This window comes from Nyctereutes procyonoides, unplaced genomic scaffold, assembly GCF_905146905.1.
Source record: "Nyctereutes procyonoides isolate TBG_1078 unplaced genomic scaffold, NYPRO_anot_genome, whole genome shotgun sequence".
Lineage (NCBI taxonomy): Eukaryota > Metazoa > Chordata > Mammalia > Carnivora > Canidae > Nyctereutes > Nyctereutes procyonoides.
The window spans coordinates 21,429,471-21,441,521 of NW_026575126.1; the positions used below are offsets into that span (position 1 = coordinate 21,429,471).

General features: G+C 38.6%; 1 protein-coding gene across 8 annotated transcripts in view; it reads right to left on the bottom strand.

Annotated features, from left to right (window-relative positions):
- Positions 1-12,051, bottom strand: part of EVI5 (ecotropic viral integration site 5) — a 197,235-nt gene that overhangs the window by 171,275 nt on the left and 13,909 nt on the right. For 3 of the 8 annotated variants that reach the window (XM_055340091.1, XM_055340089.1, XM_055340090.1), the window contains one exon: positions 5,077-5,150. The exons of the other annotated variants lie outside the window; for them this stretch is intronic. The gene's annotated coding sequence lies outside the window, so the exon portion shown is untranslated. The remainder of the gene's footprint in view (positions 1-5,076; positions 5,151-12,051) is intronic. 8 annotated transcript variants of the gene reach the window in all.

A 12,051-nucleotide genomic window follows, 5' to 3' on the forward strand; every position in this document is an offset into this window, starting at 1 on the left:
CCTCAATTTCTTTCAGAAGTGTTCTATAGTTTTTAGGATATATTTTGAGAACCATTTGAATGGTAAATGGTTCTCCAACCTTTTATTTTCAGGTTGTAGGTGTCTTTCTGTCTAAAATGAGTCTCTTGTAGACAGCAAATAGATGGGTCCTGTTTTTTTATCCAGTCTGAAACCCTGCGCCTTTTGATGGGGTCATTAAGCCCATTCACGTTCAGAGTTACTATTGACAGATGAGTTTAGTGTCATCATGATATCTATTTAGTCCTTGTTTTTGTGGATTGTTCTACTGAACTTCTTCTTAAAGGGGAATTTTAAGAGTCCCCCTTAAAATTTCTTGTAGAGCTTGTTTGGAGGTCACATATTCTTTCAGTTCCTGCCTGTCTTGGAAGCTCTTTATCTCTCCTTCCATTTTGAATGAGAGCCTTGCTGGATAAAGTATTCTTAGTTGCATGTTCTTCTCATTTAGGACCCTGAATATATCCTGCCAGCCCTTTCTGGCCTGCCAGGTCTCTGTGGAGAGGTCTGCTGTTACCCTAATATTCCTCCCCATGAAAGTCAGGGACTTCTTGTCTCTTGCTGCTTTAAGGATCTTCTCTTTATCTTTGGAATTTGCAAGCTTCACTATTAGATGTCGAGGTGTTGAACGGTTTTTATTGATTTTAGGGGGGGATCTCTCTATTTCCTGGATCTGAATGCCTGTTTCCCTTCCCAGATTGGGAAAGTTTTCAGCTAGGATTTGTTCAAATACATATTCTGGCCCTCTGTCCCTTTCGGCGCCCTCGGGAACCCCAATTAAACGTAGGTTTTTCTTCCTTAGAGTGTCGTTCATTTCCCTTAATCTGTCTTCATGGTTCTTTAATTGTTTATCTCTTTTTTCCTCAGTTTCCCTCTTTGCCATTAACTTGTCTTCTATGTCACTCACTCGTTCTTCCACCTCGTTAACCCTCGTCGTTAGGACTTCTAGTTTGGATTGCATCTCATTCAATTGATTTTTAATTTCTGCCTGATTGGATCTAAATTCTGCAGTCATGAAGTCTCGTGAGGCCTCAATGCTTTTTTCTAGAGCCACCAGTAGCTGTATAATGGTGCTTCTGAATTGGCTTTCTGACATTGAAGTGTAATCCAGATTTTGTAACTCTGTGGGAGAGAGGGCTGTTTCTGATTCTTTCTTTTGAAGTGAGGTTTTCCTTCTAGTCATTTTGCTCAGTGCAGAGTGGCCAAAAACAAGTTGTATTGGAACACGGGGGAGTATCACTGGTCCGTCCAGCTGGTCTTCTGGAGGAGGGGCCTGCTGTGCTGATTCTCAGGTGTTAGCACTTGGGGGAGCTGCTCTGCCCCTGCCTGGGGCAGGGCTCAGCGGGGGTTGTTTACCCCGTGGGGCCCCAGGAGGATCAGCCGCAGTTGCTATGGCAACTCTGGAAGCCTGGATTCAGCCTCCGCAGGAACTACGGGGCTCTCCGTCCGCAGGGCCTGGAGGCTCCGGGGCGGGGCCGCTGATCTGCTCAGCTCGGGGCAGGAGCGTCCTCGCTGTCCTGGGCCCTCCCGGCCTCTGCCTGTCCCGGGGGAGGCCGGATCCTGGGGCCTGCGCTGGTGGCCCCGCCGTGCGCGCTGCAGCCCTTAGGGAGCTCGGCGCACTCTCCTGCGCTCGCAGGTGTCTGTTAGTGTCCCCGGGAGCCCGAGGGCATCCCCGCCCTCCTGGGTCCTGCTCCAACTCCCTGCGAGCCCCTTTCCGCCCGCCCGGGAAGGTTGGTGCAGCTCCTGCTCCTCCGGGACGGGGCTCTCCTGTCCTGGGGACACTCGCCCCGGCCTCAGCCCGGCTCCTCGCGGGGCCCCTCCCCCTCGGAGGCCTTTTGTTCCTTTATTTCTTTTTCCCCGTCTTCCTACCTCGATAGAAGCGCGAACTCTTCTCACTGTAGCGTTCCAGCTGGTCTCTCTTTACATCTCAGGCCGAATTCGTAGATTTTCAGGATGGTTTGAAGGTTATCTAGGTAATTTGGTGGGGACAGGTGACTCGGGGACCCTGCTCTTCCGCCATCTTGCCCCTCCTCTCTCTAAGCACTTTAAATGCTTTACTCCATTTTCTTCTTGCTTACATGGTTGCTGAGAAATTGGCTGTAATTCTCATCATTGCTTCTCCATTGATAAGGTGTGTTTTTCCTCTGGCTTCTTTCAGAATTTTTTCTTTATCTTTGATTTTCTGTAGTTTGAAACTGATATGCCTGAGTGTAGTTTTTCACAGTTATACTGCTTGGTATTCTTTGAACTTCCCAGATCTGTGATTCACTAACTGATGTTATTTTGGGGCAATTCTCAGTCATTACTGTTTCAAATATTTCTTCTGTTCCTTTCCTTTTCTCATTATGGAATTCCCATTACACATATGTTAAACCTTTTGTAGCTGTCCCACAGTTCCTGAATATTTTGTTCTGTTTTTTTTTCCCATCTTTTTTCTCTTTCCTTTCTAGTTTTAGCAGGTTCTATTCAACATCTTCACACTCAGAATCTTTCCTCAGCCAGTAGTAGTCCAATCTTCTAAGCCCATCAAATGGTTACAGTATTTCTCTGTTACACTGCTACAATGTCTTTGATCTCTAGCATTTCTTTTTGGTTCTTAGAATTTCTATCTCTCATCTAACATTGTCCATCTATTCTTAGATGCTGTCTACCTTATCCATTACAGTCCTTAGCATTTTCATCAGTTATTTTAAATTCTTTCTTGTTCTGATAATTTCAATACCCCTACCATACCTAAGGCTAGATCTGATGCTTGTTCTAGCACTTCAAACTGTCTTTTTTGTCTTTTAGTATATCTTGTAATTTTTCTTGATAGTTGGATATGATGTACTAGGTAAAAAGAGCTGTTGTAAATAGGTTTTCATTACTGTGGTGTTAAAAATGGGAAGGGGGGAAATACACAAGATTAAAACCAAGGTTTATGTTAGAATTTGAATGTTAGAATTTCATTCTTTTCCCAATTATCTCCAATTTTGTTATATAAAACTTGTATAATTAAAGAATATATATATCAAAAATAGTGAGAGATGATCAGGAAGAGATAAAGGATAACAGAAAGAAAAGCATACTATTTATAAGGTATACTAAAGATAAAAAAAGAATTTTTCTGATTTCATTTTGTTTTCAAAATGTTTATTTATAGATTTTGTCACTGAGTGATGTACATTTATAGCAAAAAAATTTTTCTTAAATCAAGAAGAAAAATTAATTATCCATAAAATACCACTCAAATAATCAGTGCCAGCCTGTTTTTAAAAAAATTATGGAGCAGGAACTAGGGGAGCATGATGGAACATGAATGAGAGAGATCACCTCACACAGAAGTAAAACTGTGAACTAGCCACATGCCCTTAAGAGTTCTAAATAGATTTTTTTTCCTAATTATGGTAAAATATATTTAACATAAAATTTACCACTGTAACCATTTTTAGGTATACAATTCACTGGAATTAATTTTCACAATGTCGTACAACCATTACCACTGTCTATTTCCAAAACTTTTTCATCACCCCAAAGAGGAACTCTGTATCCATTCTTCCTTCCCTCCAGCCTCAGGTAATCTCTCATCTACTTTCTGACTGTATAAATTTATCTATTCTAGATTCATAGGTAGAATCATATTTGTCCTTTTGCATCTGGCTTATGTCATTCAACAATGTTTTCAAGAATTATCCACACCACAGAATGTATCAGAGTTTCATTCCATTTTGTAACTGAATAATATTTCATTATATATATGCTTCTCTCATTCTACAAGGTGTTGGAAACTCTGGACTATAAAAAACTTGATATATTTAAGGTTGAAAGATAGGTATAGATAAGTAGGTAGATAGATAAATAGATCTCCACTCATCTGTTGTTTATCCATTCATCTGTTGATGGACATTTGGCTTGTTTCCTCCTTTGGCTATTGTGAATAATGCTGCTATAAACATTGGCATACAAGTGCCAAACATACTTTTAATAGTCTGCTCTGGCTGGAACACCAACAGAGGGACTATAAAGGCAAATAGCAATAGAAACTGCCAACAGGAATTACCACAACAAAATTAAATAGACTATCAGGCTATATTCTATTAGATATAATATATATATATATATATATATATATATAATATACAGAGTATAATATATATAATTATATTTTCTATAATATTCTATTAGATGTAAAATATATATACATATATAGAATATACAGAGTATAATATATATAAAATTATATATTCTATAATATATAAATGTTAACTTTATGGTTTCACACTAAAACCCATATTTATATTTCTTATTTTTTACAAATTTTCTTGAAAATATGTATTATTTGCATAAATGAAGGAAAATCCTTTTCGTAAAGTCCTTTGTCATGACAGGATATATATGTTCTAACCTGAAAAATAATATATAATAAGGAAATAAATGGGAGAAAGCAACAAAATGCTGAAGTAAGATATTAAGAGATCAATACTGAGGTCAGGATTGCAGATTAGGTATACTACTGAGAAGGGAGAAGAGTTGGAACCTGACAGCATCTTTTTTTTTCGTTCTGACCAAAAAGAAGGTACTACTTTGCCCTTCAGCATGCCTAACACATACCTGCTATACACTAGACACTCAACAACAAAAGCCGGCCTTAAGAATAAATAAATGGACTAATCTATAGATATTCAAGGTCTTCCACCTACATCTTACTTTTTAAATTATTTATACAGTTAGTCTGAAATTGATTATTATAAGCATATCAAGTTTTACCATAAGCTTCATAGGAATCCATAAATTCACAGGGAATCTGGGAGGTAGGTGAATGACAGGATGTTGTATTTCTGGGATTACTTAAGCTACAACTCTGCTTATACAGGATTACAAGTCCAGAGCTCACCAACTTCTAGCAACATGCTTTTTTAGTAGGTTTTTGAATAAGTGTTTTTAATGGCAAATGGATGCAGAAAGGTCTTTTATGCTTCCAAAATAAACAACAATGTACCAAACTTAGAAGTACATTCTAAAACGTTTGCTCAAATTTCAAAATGGTCTATATCAATGTAAACATAAAAAATTAACGTATACCTGTATACATTGTTATTTCTCTTCATTCTTCAAAGTTCTGGAAATTCTGAGCCCATGAAAAACTTGATATTCAACTGAATAAATGTGTGAAAAGAAAAAAAATTATTTATGCTTAACCTTGTTTCGGTAGGACTTAAGGCTGGTACAAATGTAATATACATCTTCAATCTTTTAAGCAGGATATAAGAAAGTACTGTTCCTGAAGCACCAGGATGGCTTAGTCGGTTAAGTGTCTGGCTCTTGATTTCAGCTCAGGTCATGATCTCAGGGTCCTGGGAACAAGCCCCGCATTGGGCTCAATGCTCAGTGCAGTTTGCTTGGGATTCCCTCTCCCCTTTCCCCTGCTTGTTCTCTCTCTCTCTCTCTCTCCAAAATAAATAAATAAAATCTTTTAAAAAATTAAACAGTAAAAATCATATGTCATTTTTTAAAAAAGTACTGTTACAATTCTGTAAACATAGGCATAAATATTATAAATAGCAATGTCTTGCATGTTTTGAGTTATTATCAATAAATATAGGATACAGATTTATTTTTTAATGTTTTTTGTTTGTTTGTTTAAAGATTTTTTATTTATTTATTCATAGAGAGAGGCAGAGACACAGGCAGAGGGAGAAGCAGGCACCATGCAGAGAGCCTGACATGGGACTCAATCCAGGGTCTCCAGGATCACGCCCTAGACTGCAGGCGGCGCTAAACTGCTGCGCCACCTGGGCTGCCCAGATTTATTTTTTTTTTAAACATTTTATTTATTTATTCATGAGAGACACACAGAGAATGAGAGGCAGAGACACAGGCAGTGAGAGAAGCAGGCTCCATGCAGGGAGCCTGATGTGGGACTCGATCCCAGGTCTCCAGGTCACACCCTGGGCTGAAGACAGGCGTTAAACCGCTGAGCCACCCAGGGATCCCAGGATACAGATTTAAAAACATAGCCTTTAATATCCACGAAGAATTTCAAACTATGTCTTTCATTTATGTAAGTTAACAGCTGTTAAACACAGATGGAGGAAGGGAAGATACAGAGCACTGCCTTCAACAGGAATCAAAAAACAGAACAGATATTACAGTGAAAGGGGAAAAAAAACAGGAAATAAGAGCAACACTGCTGACTAGTTTCCTTTAAGTGTCTACATGACAAATTTCTAATTTATTTTCTGTAGGCATACAGTGCATTTCCATTTCTATGATCCCTCCTACGTCTAGAGCTGAATTTCAAAAAAGTGAAATTTGTATACAGATTTGTACTTACTATTGCAACCACCACCATCATCTACAATATACTTTATTATGTACCAGACACTGTGACATGATTTGCATCCACTATCTTTTTTTTTAATATTTTATTTATTTATTCATGAGAGACAAAGAGAGAGAGGCAGAGACACAGGCAGAGGGAGAAGCAGGCTCTATGCAGGGAACCTGACGTGGGACTTGATCTCCGGTCTCCAGGATCACATCCTGGGCCAAAGGCAGCGCTAAACCGCTGAGCCACCCAGGCTGCCCAACATCCACTATTTTATTCAATCCTCACCATAACCCTAATATAGGTTTTACTGATGTTTGTGTAGATTAAACAGCTTGTCTAAGATCCATTAGCTAATAAATGATGAAGCCAGAATACTGACCATTTGGCCCCACCCAAAACAAAAACATCCTGACAAGTATAAATCACTGATAGGAAGGTGAGCTAAAACTGTAGAACATCAAAGTAAAAAAATAGCACTTTTGAACATGTCATATCCCTGGGGATTTTGATAGAACAGGGCCTGCCCAAAACCAATCTGATTACCAACTTAAGAACTAAAATATTGAGATGGAAATTCTATTTAAAAATGAAATTGTCAACGTATCACATGAAGATCTGTATGTCCTTTGTAAATAGTCTATTATAGACTGCAATAGTTTTTAAGCCATGTAATACTAATACAAAAAGTCTTAAGAATATCAACAAAAACCTCTTTTATAATTTTTTTGTATTAACAGAGCAGATCTGTACAACATATCTAGAGAAACATTGGTCATTTTCCTGACTTTAACATTATGCACAAAAGGAAACCTTCCCACTTTACAAACTACAATAGTTTCTAAAGAAAAAGGAAGAAAAGAAAATGAACAGAGAATAGAAACCAATGGCCACCACAATTCCATGCCTATGTTGGAGGAAAACAGAATTTTACCATGGCTACCAACTCCAACTAACCTGTTTATGGGACTTGAGTTTTTTTCAAAAGCTCTTCTAAATATAAAATATCAGTTTGTTGCTAATATTTTATATTTAATGCTCCAATAATAGGTTTACGGTTTAATAGTTGCAAATCTGTATTTATAGTTAAAGAACTTTTCTAAAGGGTGCCATGTGCAATGCTCTCCAGCTAACTAAATTCCCTTAATTCTTTTTTTTTTTAAGATTTTATTTATTTATTCATGAAAGACACATAGAGAGAAGCAGGCTCCATGCAGGGAACCCGATGTGGGACTCGATCCCAGGTCTCCAGGATCACGCCCTGGGCCAAAGGCAGGCGCTCAACCACTGAGCCACCCAGGCGTCCCTAAATTCCCTTAATTCTACTGGACTTTGCTCAGAAATACTGTAAGCTACATATAAAGTTACCCCCCACACACACACACACACACTCTTCCAACCCATTCAAAACATCTGAGTATTGCTGATATTTATAGGCTACATGATTGAAACATTTCAAGTGAATGAAGTACTACTCAGTTTTAATATTTTAAATGTTTAAAGTATCTGAAACTGTACTAGAAATAGCATGCAATTATCCTGAAGAATTAGCATTCACTTAGCATTTAAAACCTGAGTTAGGGCAGCCCGGGTGGCTCAGCGGTTTAGCACCGCCTTCAGCCCAGGGACTGATCCTGGAGACCCAGGATCCAGTCCCACGTCAGGCTCCCTGCATGGGGCCTGCTTCTCCCTCTGCCTGTGTCTTTGCCTCTCTCTCTCTCTCTCTGTCTCTCATGAATAAATAAATAAATAAAATCTTTAAAAAAACAAAAAAGAAAAACTAAGAGCTAAAAAAAATAAAAATAAAAAACCTAAGAGTTATACAAGTTCAATCATATTCAAAAATTTAATAAAATATTTTAACTGGCCATTTCAACTACTGCCCAGTATTAAAATATTTTTCATGTTTATGAATTCATATATTAATTACTAGGTAACACATATTTCTTAAGAAGAAATAGTGCTCCTTTAAGCCATCTTGATTAAATGACCACAATTACAATGAGCTATGGATCTGAATTAAGTTTGTTCATGCTAAAAAAATAAAGTCTTACTTAATGCTATACACTTCAGTAAAGAATCCATAAAAGGTATTACACAAACCTAGAATCTCTCCTGCTACTATGCCAACTAAAACCATCCAAAGAATAAGATATTTTTAAGCACACACAATAATCAAACAATAATTAGGTATATTATTATTTATCACCTTAACATATGAGAAAATGATCTTACAGTTAGTTTTGGTAAAGCTATTTTGGTAATTCAAAACTGAATACAAACTTGAAACCAACCTTGCTGTCAGACTGATCTTCCTTATATACTACCTTCCATATAAATTTCATTTGTCCTTTCTGCATTTTTTAGTCTTCCTTTAATAACATCATAATCATATAATAACAGCTGCTATTTATATTGGACATCAAAACACATAACAGCTACTACTCCAGGAACTTTACATCTATTACTTGCACTCCTCATGTCCATCTTTGCACAGTAAACATGAAAACATACTTTCTGGTTAAAAAAAAAAAAAAAAAAACAGACCCAGAGGGATGCCTGGGTGGCTCAGCAGTTGAGCATCTGTCTTCAGCTCAGGGCATGATCCTTGAGTCTGGGATCGAGTCCCACATCCTGCTCCCTGTGAGGAGCCTGCTTCTCCCTCTGCCTGTGTCTCTGCCTCTGTCTCTCTCTCTCTCTGCGTCTCTCTTGAATAGATGAATCTTAAAAAAAAAAAAAAAAAAAAAAAAAAAAAAAAACCAGACCCAGAGAGGTTAAACAATGAAAATGACAAAGCAAAATGCTTGTTCCACTACATCATGCCACATTTTTTCCACCCATCAATTCTTATAATGAAATTATTTATAATACAGAATTTTACTAGATTTAACAAAAAGATTGTTTTTCCTTTACAGAATGGGAAATTATTATTCTGTAAAATATTTTATTGTATTACCATATTACTGATGTAATTTCCCCCAAAATATTTTTGTATTATAACTGAGAGGAGAGAATGCTATCTAAAGAACACTGAATAAGAGTGCTATCTAACTAAAATTTGATCCTTTGAGCTGCACCTAAAATTGCTATAGCTGAGGTGCTGAAGTTCATGGGTAAGGAACTAAGTCTGTTCCCTGACCTCAACCTTCCACTGTTACAAACACAAAACTCTTTATTAAAATTAAAAAAAAAGGACATATCCGCATACACAGTTTTTTCCTGGCAGCAATAAGAGTATGTACTAAAATACTGGTTTACCTATGTCTCAATCTTGTCTGAAAAAAAAGCACAAATTCAGAACAAGTATCTCCTAAAATCTATCATATATTACACAAATTTTTTATTCAGTATACACACTATATCAAGCGTTGTGTCAAAAAGTATGTTAAGGGGTGCCTGGGTTGCTCAGTTGGCAAGTGTCTAACCCTTGATTTCAGCCCAGGTCATTGTCTCACAGTTGTGAGGCTGAGCTCAGTGTGGGCTCTGAGCTAGGTGCCACGCCTGCTTAAGTTTCTGTCTCTCCCTCTGCCCTTCCCCCCACTTGCTCATGTGCTCTTTAAAAAAATGTGTTAAGCACTGTCACTCAATGTGAAATAAGAAGGAATTACCACTGTTTGTAAAAATCTTAAAATGTCAATAATAATCTTTAACATAGGGACGCCTGGGTGGCTCGGCAGTTGAGCGTCTGCCTTCAGCTCAGGGCGTGATCCCGGCATCGAGTCCCACCATTGGGCTCCTTTTGAGGGGCCTGCTTCTCCTTCTGCCTGTGTCTCTGCCTCTCTGCCTCTCATAAATAAATAAGTAAAACCTTAAAAAAAAAAATCTTCAACATAATTCTCCAAATGAGTAAATAGTACACAGATCATAGCAAAGTCCTAAAAATTCTACCTTAATGCTAGTCATGTTAATTAATTACACGGATACTAAAAAAGGAAGAGTGATCAAATCATGAGGGGGAAACATATGTTAATCAAAACTAGACAGAAAAATACATATGAAAAATCAGGAAATCCTAGCACCAATGAAAATTATCAATGAAACAATAATTTTTAAAAAGGTCCTCAGCAGGGGATCCCTGGGTGGCGCAGCGGTTTAGCGCCTGCCTTTGGCCCAGGGCGCAATCCTGGAGACCCGGGATCGAATCCCACGTCAGGCTCCCGGTGCATGGAGCCTGCTTCTCCCTCTGCCTGTGTCTCTGCCCCTCTCTCTATCATAAATTTAAAAAAAAAAAAAAAAAAAAAAAAAAAGGTCCTCAGCAGGGGGATCCCTGGGTGGTTCAGTGGTTTAGCATCTGCCTTTGGCCTAGGGCGCGATCCTGGAGTCCCGGGATCGAGTCCTGCATCGGGCTCCCGGCATGGAGCCTGCTTCTCCCTCTGCCTGTGTCTCTTCCTCTCCATATATATCTATCATGAATAAATAAATAAATAAATCTTAAAAAAACAAAAAAAAGGTCCTCAGCATCTCAACAAGGTAAAAGTACCAGGGTGGCTCAGCGGTTTAGTGCCGCCTTCAGCCAGGGCGTGATCCTGGAGACATGGGATTGAGTCCCAGGTGGGGCTCCCTGCATGGAGCCTGCTTCTCCCTCTGCCGGTGTCTCTGCCTCTCTCTCTCTCTCTCTCTCTCTCTCTCTCTCTCTCTGTGTGTGTGTGTGTGTCTCATGAATAAATAAAATCTTTAAAAAAAAAAAAAAGTACCAGGTTCTATTTACAAGACACATGTGGACTCCTCAAGTCACTTAAGCTACTCAAAAGTTATTTAAGCTCTTTTTCCTTGTTAGGAACTTGAAACTAGTTGGAAGTGAATGTTATTTCCCATGCTTTCCTCTTGTAACATTCTAGAATCAAGAGAAAACTGATACAAACTTATATAAGCAGATCTTTATTTTTAAGATATTATTTATTCACGAGAGACACATAGAGAGAGGCAGAGACACAGGCAGAGGGAGAAGCAGGCTCCATGCAGGGAGCCCAACGTGGAACTCGATCCCGGGTCTCCAGGATCGCCCTGGGCCGAAGGCAGGTGTTAAACGGCTGAGCCACCCACGGATCCCTAAGTAGATCTTTTAATGCAAAATTAGTTCGAGTAACAGTAAAAAAAATCCCAAAATGTTGCACTTAGAAAACTATGGTCTTATCTCTGAAACTCATATGCTAGACTACTGAAACAATCAGAAGTTTTTTTTTTTTTTTTTTTTTATTTATGATAGTCATACAGAGAGAGAGAGAGAGGCAGAGACATAGGCAGAGGGAGAAGCAGGCTCCATGCACCGGGAGCCTGACGTGGGATTCAATCCCGGGTCTCCAGGATAGCGCCCTGGGCCAAAGGCAGGCGCCAAACCGCTGCGCCACCCAGGGATCCCAACAATCAGAAGTTTTGAGGACAGACCAAAACAGTGAGAGTGCATTAAAAAGACTAAATTTACATAAACAAGAACCTCAGACTTTCAGAAGATGCCAAAGCAGCAAACTGGATTACAAGAGATTTTTTTTTAATCTGATAATACTGAATAAAACTAAAACAAATTTAACTACTATGCATAGCCACACTCCTCTAGGTCTTAGCTGCTACAAGCAAGTGGGTCTTCTGCTTAACCAAGTCAGAAGACCTCAGGCCTCATGCTCTTTGAATTATCCTGGAACTCAACTTCTCTCTCTTCCTCCCAGTTTCTGCCCTCAACTTTCAAACCTGCTGCTCTGCCATATTGAAAAATCTCACTGGATCTTATTTAT